Below are 22,167 nucleotides of genomic sequence, written 5' to 3' on the forward strand. Positions count from 1 at the left end.
CACTGTATCTTTAAATATTTAATGGTAGGGCTCAAAGCCCTTTAAAAATGTTATCAGCGCCTGTGCACAGGCAGCTGACAACATTGCCGGGGACGGACAGCCCGCCCATTTCACATCATAGGGTGGGGTGGGGGGGACGGCCCGCCTTGGCTATCGCCCGCTGCCGATTTCGGAAGTGGAAATATAAAATTCAGCCCAAACTCTTTGTAAAAGTTGTCTTTAATATTCCAGTTTTCTGTTTTTTAAGTTCAATGTGAGTTTCCAACCGATGAACTAAAAAGCCTCATTTGGCATAGCATGTTTTCTTGACAGCACTTGAATTCCTTCTCTCGCATTTCTTCCTGCTAACCAATTTTAATCCAGTAATCTATCCTCCTGCTTAGTAAAATGACAACTACTTTGCAGACTCTGCATAAATAAATGCAACAAAAATAGAAGTGTGCATGGCTCTTTATTTTGCTGTAACTAACTTGACTACCCCACATTTCACAGGTTGATAAACATCTGTGATGGTACCAACTATAAAGGGAAGACAAGAAAAAAATTGTAAATTTCAGTTCTGACATTACGATAGAGAAAGAACGATTTGAAAGCTGCTGTTGAAGGCTCCATTATTACAAAGTGGAGCATTCAGTGGCCAGACAAAATGAACAAGAACTGAGTCATTGAGTGAAAACACCTTTAGGCACAAATTCAAACTCTGGACCATTCATATAACAATCCTACTTGTACAGCAACAACTTTTATTTATATAGCTCCTTTAATGTAGTAAAACATCCCAAGGTATACTAAATTTACAAGGTTTTTATTTCCCTGTCCTCCAAATCTGCAACATTACGTGAAATGTAATCTTTTGTGTGAAGAATGAGTGATCAGTGACTAGTTTTGGAAAGGCTCAGATATTCCATATTACTTTGCAGAAGAGTGGGTTTACATTGAGTAGACAAATGTTACATTAAATTAAGTTTATAGTGCATTAGAGTACATTTTGTTTCACTGCAACACTAAACCCCATGTGCGGGAAGGAAAGCTTTTGATTATTAATTTTTATACAACTATACAAAGTTGATTCTGCTATCTATTCAACGTAACTGCAATACAAATCTGCTGTTTAAGCAACTAAAATGTCTTGGCTGTAAATACTGCTTTCCACTTACTTTATGTTTTATGCAAGTCAATAGAGTCTTCATGGCTTGGATTTTGCTGTAGAAATAGTAGTGAGGCTATCAGCGCTCACTGTTATTGAAGTGTAAATCATATGGCAACATACAGTAACAGCACATATGCAGTTAAATGAAGAAATCAGGTGGTGCTGTCTGATTTGCCCTGCTCCTCCAGAAGCTTTGCTATACTGGTATTTCACTTAAAGACTCGGTATTAAAACACATGGAACAGGGTGAAGTTGCTGTATTTTCCCTCTAAACGCAACAAAAATAATTAGGACATGTCCATTCCAGTGCAAGAAATTTTTTAATAGCGTGATTAATCTTAATGACTGTAAAACAACCTCTCTGGCACTGAATTCTTTTTTAACGAGTGTGGCGTCTCACTCCTTCAGAATTTAATTATTGTTGGAGATATCATAAAATACATTTTTAAATTTTTTCTTTGTGTCTTTTTTCTCTCTCTCAATCCTGTCTTTCATTCCTTCTCTTCATTTCACCTTCTGTACATGATTCGGCATTGAATTAACTATTCGAACTTGCACTGCTTTATTCAGATTCTACATGACTCAGTAACAGTTCTTCAATTTGATTGGTTAAGGGGCAATATAGTTGTTTGCCCTGTTCACACAGGTTCCTGATCCCCGCTAGAGGGTGCTGCACCAAAATGGCTTTCTAATCACAGTACATTCCAGTGCGAGACCTCATGGAAAGCCTGTGGGCAAATGCAAATATAATCAACGGCTCGTGCCGTTGACCACAAAATCTGGCCCAATTGTCAAGTATTTTTCAAAACAAGAAAGTAAGTCACAGTGGAATGTATGCAAATAATATGTTGCTGGAGTTTTAGAGTCCTATTGATGAGATTAGGAAGGTCCTTTGGCCCATTTCTTGCAACAACATATCTATAATCCATTTGTAACATGTCAAGAGGTCTGAAAGGCAGTAGACATCAAATGTTATCCTACTAAATAAATGTATGCAAAAACTTTAACTTTATTAATGCTCTCAGATACCAATTATCAGGTATCTCAGCAGTATTAGCAAGTACTATCAAAATATTGTAGTGTTGAGAACAAAAACTAAAAATGTTAATTGGTGCAGATAACTTAAATCCATCCACTGCACAGTTCATTGTGAGTTACAGAATACTTTAAATTATTCCTTTCGTAATGGAAGGACCATATTGTCAGAGATTTTTACACAGAATATGATTAAAATCAGTTTCACATTGTCATATGTGTTCTCAAACATCCATTCATCCATCCATTGAGAGTCTGTGTTCACTTTTTTTCCCCCTGGAGGTCTTTTTGACTATTATGAGCCTGTGCATTTGTAGCACTGTTCATTTCTTCATTGGAGGCTTCTGTGGAAAAAGAATTGAGGCTTTTAAAATATAAATAATATATATGTCAGCTTTAGACAGCTGATACAGAAAAAGTGAAATGTCAACATAGGCAGCACAGTGGTGCAGTGGTTAGCACCGCAGCCTCACAGCTCCAGCGACCCGGGTTCAATTCTGGGTACTGCCTGTGCAAAGTTTGCAAGTTCTTCCTGAGACTGCGTGGGTTTTCGCTGGGTGCTCTGGTTTCCTCCCACAGCCAATGACTTGCAGGTTGATAGGTAAATTGGCCATTATAAATTGCCCCTAGTATAGGTAGGTGGTAGGAGAATTGAGGGAAGGTGGGGATGTGAGAGGGTAATGGGATTATTGTAGGATCAGTATAAATGGGTGTTTGATGGTCGGCACAGACTCGATGGGCCGAAGGGCCTGTTTCAGTGCTGTATCTCTAAATAAATAAAATAATTTTCCAACAGAAAAGTGTGACCAAATGCCATAAGCAAGAAAAGATTGTGGACAAAAAGAGCATGTTCTGTGCACAATTTTCAAGATATAAATATATATCCAGACCCTTGGGTTTGAATATAACTGTGGTATATTCTGTAACTCTTGCACAGAATTTGTAATTTTTTAATTTAAAGGATTCAAAATACCAGTAGAATGGTCAAAGTGCCTGGGATGAGAAATAAGCAGTTACTGTATTACTGTAGAAAAATAACTGATTTATTCAACTAAATTTTAGAACTGGTCACATGTGTTTGACAGGACTTGTTAGTGACACCAAAGGCTATTAAGAATTGAACAAACAAATATTAATATTACATTTCATATTTTGAAAAAATATGTTCTTGTTTTTGCCAGCTTCAGCTGTGGGGAGTCAAGTTTTCTTTCTTCCCCACAAACAGTCAAAAATGTATCCTGGTAACAGAACCAAGGATATGTTCATGGTGCTTGCGGTGATGGTTTCAGTCTTGGTTACCCTGCATTGTTGTATTAGGGAAGGGTGGGGAATAAGAGGAAGAAGAGATGTGAAGATTGAACTAGATGGTCAATTCTTCTTGAGTTTGCACATACTCAAATGAATCCAGTCTTTAACCACTCTGCTTTTGAGTGGTCTATTAATGTAGTTTCAAATTGGAAACTTTAAATGTGCTGTGTTAGAACATTCACAGTAGGTAGTTTTGCAGATAAAATTCATTAAAAAAGTTAGAATTATAGCCAGACAAAATTCCAAAAATAATTCCCCAATTCAGAACAACCCTTATGCATAGCTTGTTAATAAGAGATTAAATCTTTAAATCTGGAGATGATTTACAAACCTTTTGATTTGATTGCGAGCCCGTCCATATCTGTGGTTAATTTGCTTGTACCTCCATTATCAGTTGAATTTACCTGTGTCTCCCTTATGTCAGGTACAGCATTCCTACGACCTGACCGTGCCGAAGAAATGAATTCTTTGAATGAATTGTTTATATCCGTCATTTGAGACCCATTTGCATGCAGCTGCACCTGCAGTTGAATAAGCGGAGATAACATAATTCATAACAAATGACTGAAGCAGATTCATGCTCATTTTATAAGGGCAGACATCTGGCTGACAATATATTAAACCAATTTTATATTTTAAGAATATGTTCTCTCATGCCAGCTTCACTTGTAGAAAGTGAAATTTCTTTTCCTCCCCAACCAGCAATCAAGGATGCATCCTGTCAACAGAACCAAAGCAGAAGTGTAGAGGTTCTTAAAGATGTTTACAGCCTGGAATGTCAAATACTTTACAGAATACTTGCAGATGTAACAAGATTATGCACAATGTGCTGTTGGTGAGTTTTCAACAGCAAGTCTTACAATAACATTTTTAAATGAGATGATTATTTTATGAGAAGCACCCATTCCTTATTAAAAAGGAAAATAGATTTACAGTGGTAGTGCCATCTATTGTCCTTGAAACTTGCATTGTAAGCGTTTATGTTATCATTAGTATCAGATCTTCCATGGTGTTGTTTGCTGTGGATTTTAAGCTGGGGAGCCACCGAACTGCCCACCTGGGTCTCCAAGGGAGACCTGGCCAATTTTAATGGCCGGGCCTCTTTATCGTCTGACTGGCCAGCTGCCTGCCTGAAACGGGTATAGAGAAACGTTTATTAGCTGGCTGCCAGCAGGTAAACATCAGGTGGCCCAGAGGTCACCTGCTTGCTCTTGAGGTGGGGTTTCTAGAATGGCAGTGCTCACACTTTCTTGGTGGATCCTGTTCTTCCTCACTCCATAAAGATTTTTACAGGACTTTTGGGGACTCTGCTTGGTATCTGTCAGGTTTCACTGATCAGAGCAACTGTGGTGGTTGCTCCAGCCAGCAGGCAGTTAAGATTGCCTCTGGATCTTATCTGAGTGATAGAAGTCCTTTTAGCATACATTAATGCGACACTTGATTTAGATGGACGCAACATTAAAATAACCATTGGGTGGTCCTGGAAAAGGAAAAAGAGATGCTCAATTTTAATTCTGGTTTCACCCAATTTCTGCCAGGTAGAGGGAGTTAAAATCCACAAAGTGCTATAATCTATGCCACTAATTATTAGTGACTAAATTAATTTCTGTTTTTATTACAAGGATTGATGGGATTTTCCCAATGCTTTGGAGATCAAATTTCACGACACTGTCCATTATTTTGTATAAAAAAATGAATGGAGTTTATTTTTATTTATATAGTTTTTACTTATGTGGTTAATCTTTTTTAATCCAATATCATTTTTTGAAAGCTGAGGACACTAAACGTATTTACATTGTTCCTGTTGAAGTAGATATCTTGTTTTAGCCGTAATATGAGGAATAGTATTTATTTATACAGGATGAGGCATTCCTAGATTCTGACAGAACTAGAGTGGGGTCTTGTGCTCTTGGACTGCTGTGGAGGGCAAGCCAGAGCTTGATAGAAGTGTGGATGCAGAATCAAAGATTTGATAGAACTGTTAAATGGAATGTGATATTTGGCTCACTGATCAGCAATGAAAGAAAGAGCAAGGACAAGGGCAAGGGCCAAAGTTTGACACACACTTACAAATCAGTGCTGCCAAATTTGGGGACCATCTGACTGCAGAGATTGCAAGCAATTAATTCAGTAATTTCAAACTTGTTCCAGGTTATATATCATGTGTGAGCTTGTGATGCTAGTCAGAGCCATTTCTGGGAAGCATTGGGATAAGATATAAGGTTCTCTCTCTCAGCTCTTGAAGTAACTTATATTAAAGTTTAGTTGAAACCCAACTCTAATTCATCATCTTACATGCATTTAAATTATTTACAAAAGCACAAATTGAAACACATTGATTTTTCCACCAAAAAAAATTTAAATACATGGGACTGGATTTTGTGCAGGTGGCGGGGCTCCTGGTGCCAGGCCAAAAAGGTGGGGAGAACCCCGCTTCTGCCTTTTCGTGCCCCGCGCCCCTTCCCTCCCCCACTCCGAAGTGATCCTCCTGTCTTTATGATTCAAAGTTTTAGGAGGTGGGATCCCTGTCCCTTTAAAGACTTTGCAAGGACAGGGATCCCCCTTCCAAGAGCTGCTGGCCAATCAGAGCCGGCAGCTCAGCAGTATCGGCAGCACCACTGGGACCTTTGTTTTTGTACAAGGTGGTGATAATGGCATCACAAAGATCCAGTGGAAACCTGCCCTGTTCCCAGCAGGCTGTGAAAAACTCATGGGGCTTGGACCGGTGTAGAGCTGGAGAAGGTTACAGAGATAGGGAGGGATGAGGCCATGGAGGATTTTGAAAACAAGGATGAGAATTTTAAAATTGAGGCGTTGCCAGACTGGGAGCTAATATAGGCCAATGAGCAAAGAGATGATGCATGATAGGGCCTTGCATGTCATCATGTAGTAGTCGAAGGATGATGACAAATTTCTGAGGGCAGCCAAACTTGAAGAGCACTCTCCATAAACCCTCATGAGCGACGGAGTCAAAAGCTTTCATGAGGTCAGAAAAAGGCAATGTACAGTGGTTGATTCTGTTCTCTATATTTTTTTTGGAATTGCTGCAAAGTGAAGATCATATCTGTAGTGCCTCTCAGTGGGTGAAATCCACATTGCAACTCTGGGAGGAATTCATCAGCCACTGGAAGGAGGCAGTTGAGGAGAATCCTTGAGATGATCTTCCCTGTGGGAGACAACAGGGAGACTCCGTTATAATTACTGCGATTGGATTGGTTTCATTTCTTGAAAATGGTCACAATCACGACGTCCCTGAGATCCCATGGCATGTGCTCCTCTTCCCAGATAAGGGATATGAGGTGGTACAATTGTATCACCTCCATGTTTCAGGATTTCGGCAGGAATTCCATCTACTCTATACAATGACATGCAAGCCATAATCTTCACCAACGGGATGACCACAGATCCTATCTCAGTGGAGACAGGCGTCAAACAAGGCTGTGTCATCATACCCGTACCAACCCACTTCTCCATCTTCTTCGTTCCAATTTTGCACCTCACCTCCAGCAAGTTCCCACAGGCATGGAGATAACCTACAGGATGGAAGGCAAATTATTCAGCTTCCACCACAAAACAAAGGTCACTCCAATTTCAGTCATTGAGCTTTCGTACGCGGACTATGTTTGTGTACGTAATCACTCGGAGACTGAGCTCCAAGTCATCATTGACACCTTCACTGAATAGGGCCTTACTTTAAACATCTGGAAAACTAAGGTCTTCTTTTAACCCACTCCTGCAGCACAACATCACCCTCCATCAAACAGGATCCATGGCGAGACCCTGGAAAACATGAACCATTTGCTATATCTCGGAGTCTCGTCTCAATGAAGCTAGGCATAGATGACGAAATCCACTACCGGCTTCAGTGTGCCTGCTCTACTATCAGCTGACTTTGGAAGAGAGTATTCAAGGACCAGGACATCAAACCCAGGAATAAGGTCATGGTTTACCGGGCAGCAGTGGTCCCTGCGCTCCTATATGCCTTGGACAATCTACACCAGGCACCTCAAGAAACTGAAGATATACCACCAATAACGTCTCTGCAATATCCTTCACATTCATTGGCAGGATAGACAGTCTAATGTCAGCCTCCTCTCCCAAACCAACATTCCCAGCATTGAGGTGCTAATCACCCAAAACTAGCTTCACTGGCGTTCCACCTCACTTGTACGCCTGACACCAAGCTCGCAAAGCAACTGCTCTACTCTGAGCTTTTCCACAGCAAAAGACTCCCAAGAGGACAGAGGAAATGGTTAGGGACATTCTCAAGCCATCCCTGAAGAAATCCAACATATCCACTGACACATGGGAGTCCCTGTCTCTTGCTGCTCATAGTGCAGAAAGTGCATTTGGGAAGTTACCGAGCACTTTGTGAGATTTTGATGGGAGCACGTGGAAGCCAAGTCCAGGCAGCAGAAAGAACACACAGCCCTCCAAGTAACCTGCCCCACATGTGGTACAATCTGCGGTTCACACATTGAACCCATTAGCCATGTTGCATCTCACTGAACTGGAGCGGAAGCAAGTCATCCACGATCCCAAGGGGCTGCCAATAAAGACAAGAATATGGTGATAGGGACTTGGTTCAAGTTAGAACATGGACAGCAGAGTTTGAATGTAGAAAGTGTGAAGTAAGCCAGGACAGCATTGGAATAGTCAAGTCTAGAGGTAACAAAAGCATAAATACCGCAAGGTCCCACAAACAGCAATGAGAAAAATAGCTTGTTTTAATGATGTTGGTCTAGAGATAACATATCGTCCAGGACATGGAAGAAAATCACTGTTTTAATTCAAATAGTGCCATTTGATCTTTTACACACACTTGAGAGGGCAGATAGCCAATAACTGTCTTGTTTTCCTTCATGCATGCACTCGGCATAAACAACATCAAGAAATGGTTTTCTTGCTACTTTGCGTATACCTCTGAGTTTGCAGTATGAAAAGATTATATCAGTCCAAAAGCAATATTTTTACTGTTGCCATTATTTAGTGATCAATAATGAGAAGATACATGTGCACCAGATGGACATTACTGGATAACGCAGTTGTTTATTTTTTTTTAAACATTAGGAGAACCACATTAAACTTACATATAGATGTATTTCTGAAATCAAGGGATATTACAATTGACTATTGAATCCCAAAAGGTGATTTGTCAGTAAGCAAAGATATAATCCCGTTTCTATTAAAGTCCTGACAAATAATGGGGGCATTCTAGGCTTTATAAGAATAATTTTACTTTTTTACTTTTATCATTCCACATGCGATCCTGCTGTCCAGCTGGATGGAAATGTAAGTGAGCAGGGCAGTCCAAACAATATAGTCATCCACAGCTGCTGTCAATGTCACTCCAGGATCAGCCAGCGTGAGGTAATGATGTAAGTGAAATATTCATTCCACGTAGCAGCTTGGCAGAAATGCGAGCCTGAGCAACAAATAGTTTGGGACAAATATATGATCTTCCAGCTGAGTGAGGCATAATACCAATTCCACAGCCAAGGCAGGCTTTCTGGCTTGGAGTACAAATGCTAAAAAAACCCCACCATTCTCTCGAATAACTGCAGAGCTGTACTGCTTCTAAATGCATGTTAATGCTACCAGAAAATAAAGGTCAGGACCACCTTCACCATGAATCTCACATTTTTATTTAATTTTTTCGTGGGAAAGTTAATTGCCATTTACAAATTGAAGCCTGAGTTCAAGACACCAGTAAATACGACAGAGTTCAAAAACTGTTAATACCCCATATTGTTCATGAACCACTGCCAAGTTTTGTGAGGTTCAGATCAGACTTTCTTTTGCCAGCTTGAATGAATAAATAAGTCTTGCTACATTGCTTCTAAGTTCAGTCAATAGGGTGCTGTACACGATACAAAATTCCTATCAAACTAAAACAAAACAATGTTTTTTCACATATACTGGATTTGGATAAAAAAGGATAAGTTTTAATTGCTCAAAGACTACACACAGCATGCATGGCTGTATTATTTAGGAAGACATTTGCTTCTATGGATCAGCCTTGGAGTTTTGCCCAATGTAATCAGTTGTATAGTCCACTGCCAAAATTCAATTTTCATGGCAATGTAAAATCCATGTGCTAAATTATTCAAGTTGAGCATGTTAAAATTACATTAAGGCCTTACTTTTTCTCTTGCATTATCTGAATGGAATGGTATTGGACAAAGTTCTTCGAAGCTGTAACAAGCAAAGTGGATAATGGGGATCCTGTAGATGTAGTATATCTGGACTTCCAGAAGGCATTTGATAAGGTGCCACACAAAAGGTTAATACACAAGGTAAGATCACATGGGGTTAGGGACAATTTATTAGCTTGGATAGAGGATTGGCTAACCAACAGAAAACAGAGAGTCAGGATAAATAGGTCTTTTTCTGGTTGGCAAGATGTAACTATTGGTGTGCCACAGTGTTCGGTCCTTGGGCCCCAACTATTTACAATTTATATAAATGACTTGGATGCAGGGATAGAAGGTACTATAGCCAAATTTGCAGATGACACTAAAATTGGTGGGATAGTAAGTTGCAATAAAGAAATAAGAAATTTACAAATGGATATGGAAAGGTTAGGTGAATGGGCCAAACTTTGGCAGATGGAGTTTAATGTGGATAAGTGTGAGGTTATCCATTTTGGTCGGAAGAATAGAAAGGCAAATTATTATCTAAATGGAGAGAAACTTCAGAATGCTTCGGTGCAGAGAGATCTGGGTGTCCTTGTGCATGAATCGCAGAAAGCTAGTATGCAGATACAGCAGGTAATAAGGAAGGCAAATGGAATTTTGGCATTTATTGTTAAAGGAATAGAATATAAAAGTAGGGAAGTGTTGCTGCAACTGTACAAGGCATTAGTGAGACTGCACCTGGAGTATTGCGTACAGTTTTGGTCCCCTTACTTGAGGAGAGATGTAGTTGCATTGGAGGCAGTTCAGAGGAGGTTCACTAGATTGATTCCGGGGATGAGGGGTTTGTCTTATGAAGAGAGATTGAGCAGTTTAGGCCATTACTCTCTCGAGTTTAGAAGACTGACAGAAGATCTAATTGAGGTATATAAGATGATTATGGGGATTGACAAAGTAGACATAGAGAGGATGTTTCCTCTTGTGGGGCAATCTAGAATGAGAGGTTATAGTTTTAAGATAAGGGGTAGTAGATTTAAAACAGAGATGAGGAGAAATTACTTCTCTCAAAGGGTCGTGAATCTGTGGAATTCACTACCCCAGAGTGGATTGGATGCCAGGACATTCAGTACATTTAAGGAGGAGATAGACAGATTTTTAATTAGTAAAGGGTTGAAGGGTTATGGAGAACGGGCAAGAAAGTGGAGTTGAGGCTGAGATGAGATCAGCCATTATCTTATTGGATGGCAGAGCAGGCTCGAGGGGCTGAATTGCCTACTCCTGCTCCTAGTTCTTATGACCTTATGATTATCATCATTTATATTACTGGATCCTCCTGCTCACCATGTGTAATGGCATGGGAGATCAAATATTTTATCATTCCTACTACTTGATCCCCAATAATCCCTTACTGTATGTTTGTTCCCTCATACCCTTTCCACTCCATCTCCTCTCCATCACACCTACTATTGTCTTCTGTTAAGCCTCCCTTCAAACCACTGTCTCCTCCACCTCCTTCCCCTACCCCAAACTTGTACATTTTTTTAAAAATGAAAATGTTTGTTTCTTTCAACATTAAGCTGGAAGATAACCTTTTTTTAAAAAAGTACTAAAGTGGTTTACACTGTATTTGTACAGTATGAACAGTTTAAACAATTGTTACGACCGAGGCTGGAGGAATGCACTGCCTTTCTCTAGTTTCACTTCTCCATGGGTCACAACATACATTTAAATATTTACCTAGTTAACAATACGGCCCAATTATATACTATATTTTTATTTCAGAATAAAATCCACCAACCAGGTTTCTTTAATAAACAAAAAAATTTTAAATTTATTATAAAACAAGACTTACTCAGTAAAGATGCAAAGCATTAACACACAGATTGAAATATGAAAGTTCCCTTTTAACATAGCCCAACACACAAACACATACGCACACACACACCAGTTAAAGAAAAAATAGAGGTTTTCTCTGCAGTGATCTTTCCGAAAAAGATAAAGTAAAAATACTTTGGCCAAATACTTGTTAATTCTTGAAGGAAAGGGAGAAGATATGGAATGATATCAGTTGTCCCTTTATTCTGGCATCCCAAATACGTGTAGACAGCTGTCACTGGGATCTTTTTGGAGCAGTTCTCTTCAAGCGAAGTCGAGGATTAGTCTGGCAGGCTTTCTAGCAGAAATGCGGCATCAGGGGTTTCAGCTCACACTGGATTCTCAGGGTTTCTCAGAGAGTTGGAGAAAGAATTAACTAGTTTTCTCTCTTAGCAGACTGACCCCAACTGACAGAAAACTAGGTGGGAATGTGAGTTGTGAGGAGGATGCAAAGAGGTTTCAAGGGATTTAAACAGGCTAAGTAAGTGGGCAAGAACACGACAGATGGAATATAATGTGGAAAATGAGCAGTTATCCACATTGGTAGGAAGAACAGAAAAGAAGAGTATTTCTTAAATGGTGAGAGATTGGAAAGTGTTGATGTCTAAATGGACCTGGGTGTCCTCGTTCATAAGTCACTAAAAGCTAACACGCAGGTACAACAAGCAATTAGGAAGGTAAATGGTATGCTGGCCTTTATTGCAAGAGGATTTGAGTACAGGAGTAACAAAGTCTTGCTGCAAATACATAGAGCCTTGGTGAGACCGCACCTGGAGTATTGTGTACAGTTTTGGTCTCCTTACCTAGGGAAGGATATACTTGCAGTGCAATGAAGGTTCACCAGACTGATCCTTGGGATGGCTGTGTTGTCCTATGAGGAGAGATTGAGGAGACTGGGCCTGTATTCTCTAGAGTTTAGAAGAATGAGAGGTGATCTCATTGAAGCATACAAAATTCTTACAGGCTTCGATACGGTAGGTGCAGGAAGGATGTTTCCCCTGGCGGGGTGTTGGGGGGAGTGGTGGTCTAGAATCAGGGGAGACAGCCTCAGAATAAGAGGTAGGCTATTTAGGACTGAGATGAGGAGGAATTTCTTCATTCAGAGGGTGATGAATTTTTGGAATTCTCTACCCGAGAGGGCTGTAGAGGCTCAGTCATTGAGAGTGTTCAAGACAGAGATCGATAGGTTTCTAGATATTAAAGATATCAAGGGATATGGAGATACTGCTGAAAAATGGTGCTGAGGTAGATCAGCCATAATCTAGTTAAATGGCGCAGCAGACTTGAGAGGTCGAGTGGCCTATTCCTGCTCCTGTTTCCTATGTTCCTATGTCACATTTCAGTTTTGTACTTCCCAACTCCTCAGACTGTATTGCAGAGAGTCTCCTATCCTCCAGCTAACCATTTCTCTGCTTTCCACATTGCGATACATTTTGGTATTTAACTGTAAATATAATGGCCAAATCTTCCTGGAAAAATAACAAGTAAAAAATGCATGAGAGCAGGGCAGTCCAAACAATGCAGTTATTAATGCGGAACGTGGCCAGTAAGTTCAGGGGAAGTAGGGATAAGGCATGAGTTGCAAATCTCCAGAGCTTGCTGGTCGAATGACACTGTTCTGTCATTTGCCTCACACAAACAGCATCTCATCCTTAGCCTGCCTGATATTTTTAACCACTTTGTGAATTTGCACATTAATTGCCTATTAAACTAATCAAAGAAAGTTAGGGCTTATAATTGATAGCGCAAGTATCCTTTTAACATGATCATTGTTAAAGCAATCCATTCCATCTCTCAGGCCCAGAAAGTCTCAACCCTGCATGTGTGGTACATAATTAGAATTTTTTAAAAATTGTTTTTCTTACTTTATTTGATCTCCCTCTATTAATCGAATCTCTTTCTTTTCCTCTCTATTTCTTTCTGTATCTGATTTAACTCTAATTTACCCAGTCTAATTCACCTTCATTCCTCATTGTTCCTGTTTCTGTCCCAATCCTTAAATCTCGTTGGTTAAAGGAAATACACTGTTGGTCCCATCATTTACTAAGCAGCCACATGCCCTGTTGCCCTTGCCATGTCGTTGTCAACTCGCACTTTCAATAAGTGAAATTGTAAATTATATTGATCTGAAGGCTGCAGGAAAAAGTGTAACTAACAGGGCATGCCACGAGATGCCCTTCTCCAGATAAAAATTTAAGGAATATGCAATGTTAAAACAGAGACTGCATTACACCTGCAGGCCCTGATCCAATTATATATTGCCCTCAAACTCTGTTTCATCTATACACTATAACTGGTCTTCAATTCCACAAGAGACAAAACAGATCAACTTATATCATGCACAAACAACATAGGTCTATATAATAATTGCTGTATTTCATAAGTTAATTTATTTGTATACCATGAGGTTTACTGCAAGTGTTGATTAGATACACAGAGCAGTCACAGCCAACCAAAAGATCTTCCAAAGTAAAATACTGTGGATGCTGGAAATCTGAAATAAAAACAGAAAATGCTGGAAATACTCAGTCGGTCAGGCAGCATCTGTGGTTGGAAACAGAAAGAGTTAATGTTTCAGGTCGATGACCTATCATTGAGTCGTGGAGACAAAACAGCATAGAAGGAGGCCATTCAGCCCATCAAGTCCATGTCGGCTCTCAGTAGAACAATCCAATCAGTCCCATTCCTGGCTCTATCCCCATAGCCCAGTGAGCTTATTTCCCTCAAGTGCCCATCCAATTTCCTGTTGAAATCATTCATCATCTCTGCTTCCACCACCCTCGTAGGCAGAGTTCCAGGTCATTACCACTCACTGTGTAAAAAGTTGTTCCTCACATTCCCCCCTGCATCTCTTGCCCAAAATCTTAAATCTGTGTCCCCTAGTCCTTGTAATGAGAACAACTTTTTTTGTCGACGCTATCCAACCTGTCATAATCTTGTACACCTCTCTCAAATCTCCCCTCAATCTTTTTTGCGCCAAGGAAAATAACCCCAGTTTCTCCAGCCTAACCTTGTAGCTAAAATCTCTCATCCCTGGAACCATTCTGGCAGTCAGAACATATTTCAATATTATCAGTTTATTTACAGTTAGATGATATTACATTTTACATCTTGAGCCCATCTCACTCAGCTTTTGTGCTAAGTCACAAGTCCTTATTCCCTTTAAGATGGCAGTTCTACACACAAGAATATATAAACAAGATTACTAGACACCTGCATTCAGGTTAATCACGCTCCCCCAGCCTGTGTTGAACAGGTACTCTCCCATGCCATTCTTGGGGCTCCCAGCTGCTTGAAATAGGTGATATAATCTCCAAGCTTCTTGATCATTTTCACATTCATCCAAGTAGTGAATCCCCGTGAAATCACAAAAATGAGGATCAGTGCTCTCAGTGGAGAGTTTGTCAAGATCCCGTAGACTGGTTTACATTCTTTTCCATCCGCAGAACTCTCTGCATTGCCTCCAGACCATTGCTCCACTCATCCTGCACTGGTTTCCTGATGTTCTCCAAGGTGATGTAGCCTCCATGCTTGATGCAAGGTCATTGACCTGATACATTAACTCTCTCTCTCCACATATAGTAATATAGTAACAATAATACTGAAGACTTGTACTTCAGAACTGGCTGTGCCCCTAGCCAGTACAGCTACAACACTGGCATCTACCCGACCATGTGGAAAATTGCCCAGGTATGTCCTGTTAACAAAAAGCAGGACAAATCCAATTCAGCCAATTACCACCCTAACAGTCTACTCTTTATCATCAGCAAAGTGATGGAAGGTGTCGTTGACAGTGCTATCAAGCGACACTTACTCAGCAATAACCTGCTCACTTATGCTCAGCTTGGGTTCTGCCAGGGCCACTCAGCTGTTGACCTCATTACAGCCTTGTTCCAAACATGGACAAAAGAGCTGAATTCCAGAGATGAGGTGAGAGTAACTGTCCTTGACATCAAGGCAACATTTGGCCAAGTGTGGCATCAAGGAGCCCAAGCAAAACTGGAGTCAATGGGAATCAGGGGAAACTCTCCACTAATTGGAGTCATACCCAGCACAAATGAAAATGGTTGTGGTTGTTGGAGGTCAATCATCTCAGTCCCAGGACATCACTGCAGGAGTTCCTCAGGGTAGTGTCCTAGGCCCAACAACCTTCAGCTTCTTTCCCAGTCATAAGGTCAGAAGTTGGGTTTTTGATGATGATTGCACAATGTTCAGCACCATTCACGACTCCTCAGATACTGAAGCAGTCTGTGTCCATATGCAACAAGACCTGGACAACATTTGGGCTTGGAGTGATAAGTGGCACGTAACATTCGCGCTACAGAAGTGACAGGCAATGATAATCTCCAACAAGAGAGCATCCAACCATTTCCCCTTAACATTCAATGGCATTACAATCGCTGAATCCCTCACTATCAACATCCTGGGAGTTACCATCAACCAGGAATTGAACTGCACCAGCCATATAAATACTGTGAATACAAGAGCAGGTCAGAGTCTGGGGATTCTGCAGTGAGTAACTCATCTCCTGACTCCCCAAAGCCTGTCCACCATCTACAAGGCACAAGTCAGGAGTGTGATGGAATACTCTCCACTTGCCTGGATGGGTGCAGCTCCAACAACACTCAAGAAGCTTGATACCATCCACGACAAAGCAGCCCACTTGATTGGCACCCCATCCACAACTTTAAACCTTCATTCCCTCCACCACCAACAACACACAGTGTAAGCAGTGTGTACCATCTACAAGATGCACTGCAGCAACTCATCGACTTCTTCAACAGCACCTTCCAAACCCACGACCTCTACCACCTAGAAGGACAAGGGCAGTGGATGCATGGGAAGACAACCACCTGCAAGTTCCTCTCCAAGCCACACACTATCCTGACTTGGAAGTATATCGCCGTTCCTTCACTGTTGCTGGGTCAAAATCCTGGAACTCCCTTCCTAACAGCACTGTGGGTGTACCTATGCCACATGGACTGCAGCGGTTCAAGAAGGCGGCACACCACCACCTTCTCAAGGACAATTAAGGATCGGCAATAAATGCTCACCGAGTGAGCAACACCCACATCCCGTGAAATTAAAAAAATGCTGCCTGACCTGTTGAGTATTTCTAATGCTTTCTGTTTTTAATTAAAGATTTTTCATTGTGTTCAAACTTGACCATATTCAAAACAAGAAGGCATCTTTTACTGTTGCATCATTTCTGCTGTGTGAGAAACTGGGAGTCCAGCCCCAGCTGGAAAGTGATGATGCACAGTTAAGCTTTCAGCTAAGTAATTTCCTTGGTTTCTCTCTATCCAACACACTTCATATTTTTCTCGCTGGCCATCAAGAAAACTGGTTGTTTGACTGAAATCCAACTCCTGTGCACATACTGGTCTTCAGCCCCCATCAATCAAAGGAGCTATCAGCAATAACACTGGGACAGCCACTACAATAACAGGCTAAATTGCAATAAAGATAGCAACAGTTCACGCCATCACATTATTTCCATCAATTAATGCAAAATTTATATTGCTTTTTAATACAGAGCAGATTCTGAAAATTATTATTGATTATAGACCAGAGAAAATCAATGATGTGTTGTCAACTTTAAACTGGAATACACAAAATAAATGGTTGTACTGTAGTCTAAAGGCCTGCTCGGGTCTGCAAATGAAACCCGACCTGAGCCTGACAGAACCACATCCAACCCGAGCCCGACCCGGCCCAAGTCCTTTCATTTTTTCCCGCACCCAACCAGGCCCGACCCGACCACCGAAATAAAGTTGATTATATTAAAGAGATTGTGCTCTACCTTCGATGGAATCGCTCACTGCAGAATAGTGTGGAGTGTTTCCCGCCTTGACGCCCTGGCTGTCACAGTGTCTGACCCGGCTCGGCCCAACCCGACACATGTTGCGGGTCCCGTCGGGTTCGAGTCAGGTAGTCATGCTCTACTCTAGTCTACAATAAATTACACAGAGACTGCCAAGCACCACTGTAGTGTTGTAGTATTTTGAAATTGCAATTGCATTGTGCATTGTGTACTCGAGAGGCTGCTGTAAAACATACATGTTAGCAAAAGGAAAGTGAAACTAAGACAGAGAATAAAGAAGAAGCTTTTATATTAAACGATCTGCAGTCTTTGTCTCACATATCTTACACTAAACTTGATCAAGAAAGCATCTACAAATGAATCTGCTCACACACTACAATGTCTTCACAATGAGCTCAACTTGACAACTACATCTGATCTTGTATTATGCAACAACTGTATTATCATTATACATTCATTGAGGGAATGTGTTGTTGATATAGCACATGAAGGACACCAAGGAATAGTCAAGATCAATCAACTCAACAAGAACAAAGAACAAAGAACAGGACAGCACAGGAACAGGCCATTCGGCCCTCCAAGCCTGCGCTGATCTTGATGCCTGCCTAAACTAAAACCTACTGCACTTCCGGGGACCGTATCCCTCTATTCCCATCCTATTCGTGTATTTGTCAGGATGCCTCTTAAATGTCGCTATCGTACCTGCTTCCACCACCTCCCCCGGCAGCAAGTTCCAGGCACTCACCACCCTCTGTGTAAAGAACGTGCCTCGCACATCCCCTCTAAACTTTGCCCCTCTCACCTTAAACCTATGTCCCCTAGTAACTGACTCTTCCACCCTGGGAAAAAGCTTCTGACTATCCACTCTGTCCATGCCGCTTATAACTTTGTAAACCTCTATCATGTCGCCCCTCCACCTCCGTCGTTCCAGTGAAAACAATCCGAGTTTATCCAACCTCTCCTCATAGCTAATGCTCTCCAGACCAGGCAGCATCCTGGTAAACCTCTTTTGTACCCTCTCCAAAGCCTCCACGTCCTTCTGGTAGTGTGGCGACCAGAATTGCACGCAATATTCTAAGTGTGGCCTAATTAAAGTTCTGTACAGCTGCAGCATGACTTGCCAATTTTTATACTCTATGCCCCGACCGATGAAGGCAAGCATGTCGTATGCCTTCTTGACTATCTTATCCACTTGCGTTGCCACTCTCAGTGACCTGTGGACCTGTACGCCAAATCGCTCTGCCTGTCAATACTCCTAAGGGTTCTGCCATTTACTGTATACTTCCCACCTGCATTAGACCTTCCAAACTGCATTACCTCACATTTGTCCGGATTAAACTCCATTTGTCATTTCTCCACCCAAGTCTCCAACCGATCTATATCCTGCTGTATCCTCTGACAATCCTCATCACTATCCGCAACTCCACCAACCTTTGTGTCATCTGCAAACTTACTAGTCAGACCAGCTACATTTTCCTCCAAATCATTTATATATACTACAAACAGCAAAGGTTTCAGCACTGATCCCTGCGGAACACCAGTAGTCACAGCCCTCCATTCATAAAAGCACTCTTCCACTGCTACCCTCTGTCTTCTATGACCGAGCCAGTTCTGTATCCATCTTGCCAGCTCACCTCTGATGCCTTGTGACTTCACCTTTTGTACCAGTCTGCCATGAGGGACCTTGTCAAAGTCTTTACTGAAGTCCATACAGACAACATCCACTGCCCTTCCTTCATCAATCATCTTCGTCACTTCCTCAAAAAACTCAATCAAGTTAGTGAGATACGACCTCCCCTTCACAAAACCATGCTGCCTCTCGCTAGTAAGTTTGTTTGTTTCCAAATGGAAGTAAATCCTGTCCTGAAGAATCCTCTCTAATAATTTCCCTACCACTGACGTAAGGCTCACCGGCCTATAATTTCCTGGATTATCCTTGCCACCCTTCCTAAACAGAGGAACAACATTGGCTATTCTCCAGTCCTCTGGGACCTCACCTGTAGCCAATGAGGATACAAAGATTTCTGTCAAGGACCCAGCAATTTCTTCCCTTGCCTCCCTCAGTATTCTGGGATAGGTCCCATCAGGCCCTGGGGACTTATCTACCTTAATGCTTTGCAAGACGCTCGACACTTCCTCCTTTTTGATAACGACATGACCGAGACTATCTACAGTCCCTTCCCTAGACTCATCATCCACCAAGTCCTTCTCTTTGGTGAATACTGATGCAAAGTACTCATTTAGTACCTCGCCCATTTCCTTTGGCTCCACACATAGATTCCCTCCTCTGTCCTTGAGTGGGCCAACCCTTTCCCTGGTTACCCTCTTGCTCTTTATATACGTATAAAAAGCCTTGGGAGTCTCCTTAATCCTGTTTGTCAATGACTTTTCATGACCCCTTTTAGCCCTCCTGACTCTTGCTTAAGTTCCTTCCTACTGTCTTTATACTCCTCAAGGGCTTCGTCCGTTCCCAGCCTTCCAGCCCTTATGAATGCTTCCTTTTTCTAGGCTCACAATATCCCGTGTTATCCAAGGTTCCCGAAACTTGCCAAACTTATCCTTCTTCCTCACAGGAACATGCTGGAACCGAATTCTAATCAAGTGACGTTTGAAAGACTCCCACATGTCAGATGTTGATTTACCCTCAAACAGCTGCCCCCAATCTAAATTCTTCAGTTCCTGCCTAATATTGTTATAATTAGCCTTCCCCCAATTTAGCACCTTCACCCGAGGACTACTCTTATCCTTATCCACAAGTACCTTAAAACTTACGGAATTATGGTCACTGTTCCCGAAATTCTCCCCTACTGAAACTTCGACCACCTGGCTGGGCTCATTCCCCAATACCAGGTCCAGTACGGCCCCATCCCTAGTTAGACTATCTACATATTGTTTCAAGAAGCCCTCTTGGATGCTCCTTGCAAATTCTGCCCCATCCAAGCCCCTAGCACTAAGTGAGTCCCAGTCAATATAGGGGAAGTTAAAATCACCCACCACTACAACCCTGTTACCTTTACATCTTTCCAAAATCTGTCTACATATCTGCTCCTCTACCTCCCGCTGGCTGTTGGGAGGCCTGTAGTAAACCCCCAACATCGTGACTGCTCCCTTCCTATTCCTGAGCTCCACCCATATTGCCTCGCTGCATGACTCCTCCGAGGTGTCCTCCCGCAGTACAGCTGTGATATTCTCCTTAAGCAGTACTGCAACTCCCCCACCCCTTTTTACATCCCCCTCTATCCCGCCTGAAGCTTCTAAATCCCGGAACATTTAGCTGCCAATCCTGTCCTCTCAACCAAGTCTCTGTAATAGCAACAACTCCTTAAGTAAGAGGTATGATTCCTAGGAATCAACCGTATGGTAGAGCACGAAATCAATTAATGTTTGCCATGTCAAGCCACCAAAATGTCAAATCTTCATGATCTTCGCAAGATGTCCGAACTACCTCCAGGCCCATGGATTGAAGTCAGCGTTGACTTCACAGATTAGCCCACAGGTGAACACTTGCTTGTTGTCACTGATGACTACAGCAGATTCCCAATCATGGCATTATTTATGCCAACTTCAATGAAAGCAGTCAACCCAAAGCTTGACAAAATCTTCACCTTGTTTGGAATCCCTCAAACGGTAAAAAGTGACAATGGGCCCCTATTCAACAGCGATGAGTTCAGCAAATTCACTAAGTACCCAAGGTTCACTCATAGGAAAAATCACACTCCATTGGCCAAGAGCTAATGGAGAAGTTGAAAGATTTATGCAAACTTTGAAAAAAGTGATACGTACAGCTACAGCTGAGAATAGGTCAAGGAAGCAACAGCAATATCACTTTCTTTGTAATTACAGACTGACACCTCACTCGACAACTGGAAAACCTCCAGATACACTCAGCTTTGCAAAACCTATGCCCACACGTCTACCTGAGCTTCCCTGCGGAGCTAATGATCAACATGTATGCGAACGTGATTGAGAACAGAAGGAACGAATGAAGGTAAATGCAGAGTGAAACATGAAATTTAGAGCTATGCTGCTTAAGCCAGGAGATAAAGTACTTGTGAAACGTGATGGTCATGCTGGAAAGCAAACAACTCTTTATGACATCCAACCATTTGTTGTGACCAATACAGAAGATTCAGTGATCACTGCTAAGTGCGGTTCATAAATCATCACAAGAAATGAGTCATTCTTCAAAGCACTGAAAACACCACTCGTAAGCATTGAACCCAATTCCAACATCAACACCTCAGATGAGACTACATCTGATATCAAACAATATCCTACTCATGAGAGAAAATGCCCATCATACTTAAGTGACTATGTTACAAAGTGAATTATTTAGGTTTAAATTTATTGTTTACAGCTTTGGAAACAAATCATTGAAACATGCTATGTCTCACATTTACTAAGAAAGGGAGATGTAGTGTTTTGAAATTGCAATTGCATTTTGCATTGTGTACTCTAGAGGCTCCTGTAGAACACACGTGCTAGCAAAGGGAAAGTGAAAGTAAATCAGAGGATAAAGAAGAAGCCTTTATGTTCAACAGCCTGCAGACTCTGTCTCACATATCTTATATTAAACTGAGCTAAACTCACTCCAGTCCCAAGAGGCATCACAACTACCACCATGACCCTGTTAAGGGCCTTTGACTGAGACATGGCAGCCAGCATCAACCTTCCAAGATGTAGCCTCTGGGGAAGGGCCTGTAGAAGTAGGGATTGCATTAAATAACCAAGGGAAAGACACAGGTTTTGGCAAACAGTAAAATTCAAACAATATAGTGTAATACAAGGTGGTGGGATTTCACTGACATTGTGTTGAGAGTATTCCTGTAACAACACTGCAG

At 41.6% G+C, this 22,167-nt stretch overlaps 1 long non-coding RNA gene across 2 annotated transcripts in view; it reads right to left on the reverse strand.

The window, feature by feature from the left end:
• Positions 1-435: 435 nt before the first annotated feature.
• The window catches only part of LOC137378470 (uncharacterized), an 86,451-nt gene continuing 64,719 nt past the window's right edge, over positions 436-22,167 (reverse strand). For both annotated transcript variants that reach the window (XR_010976617.1, XR_010976616.1), the window contains 2 exons: positions 3,825-4,014; positions 436-2,529 (listed from right to left, as the gene is read on the reverse strand). This is a non-coding gene — a long non-coding RNA (uncharacterized lncRNA). The remainder of the gene's footprint in view (positions 2,530-3,824; positions 4,015-22,167) is intronic.

This window comes from Heterodontus francisci, chromosome 16 (genome assembly GCF_036365525.1).
Source record: "Heterodontus francisci isolate sHetFra1 chromosome 16, sHetFra1.hap1, whole genome shotgun sequence".
Lineage (NCBI taxonomy): Eukaryota > Metazoa > Chordata > Chondrichthyes > Heterodontiformes > Heterodontidae > Heterodontus > Heterodontus francisci.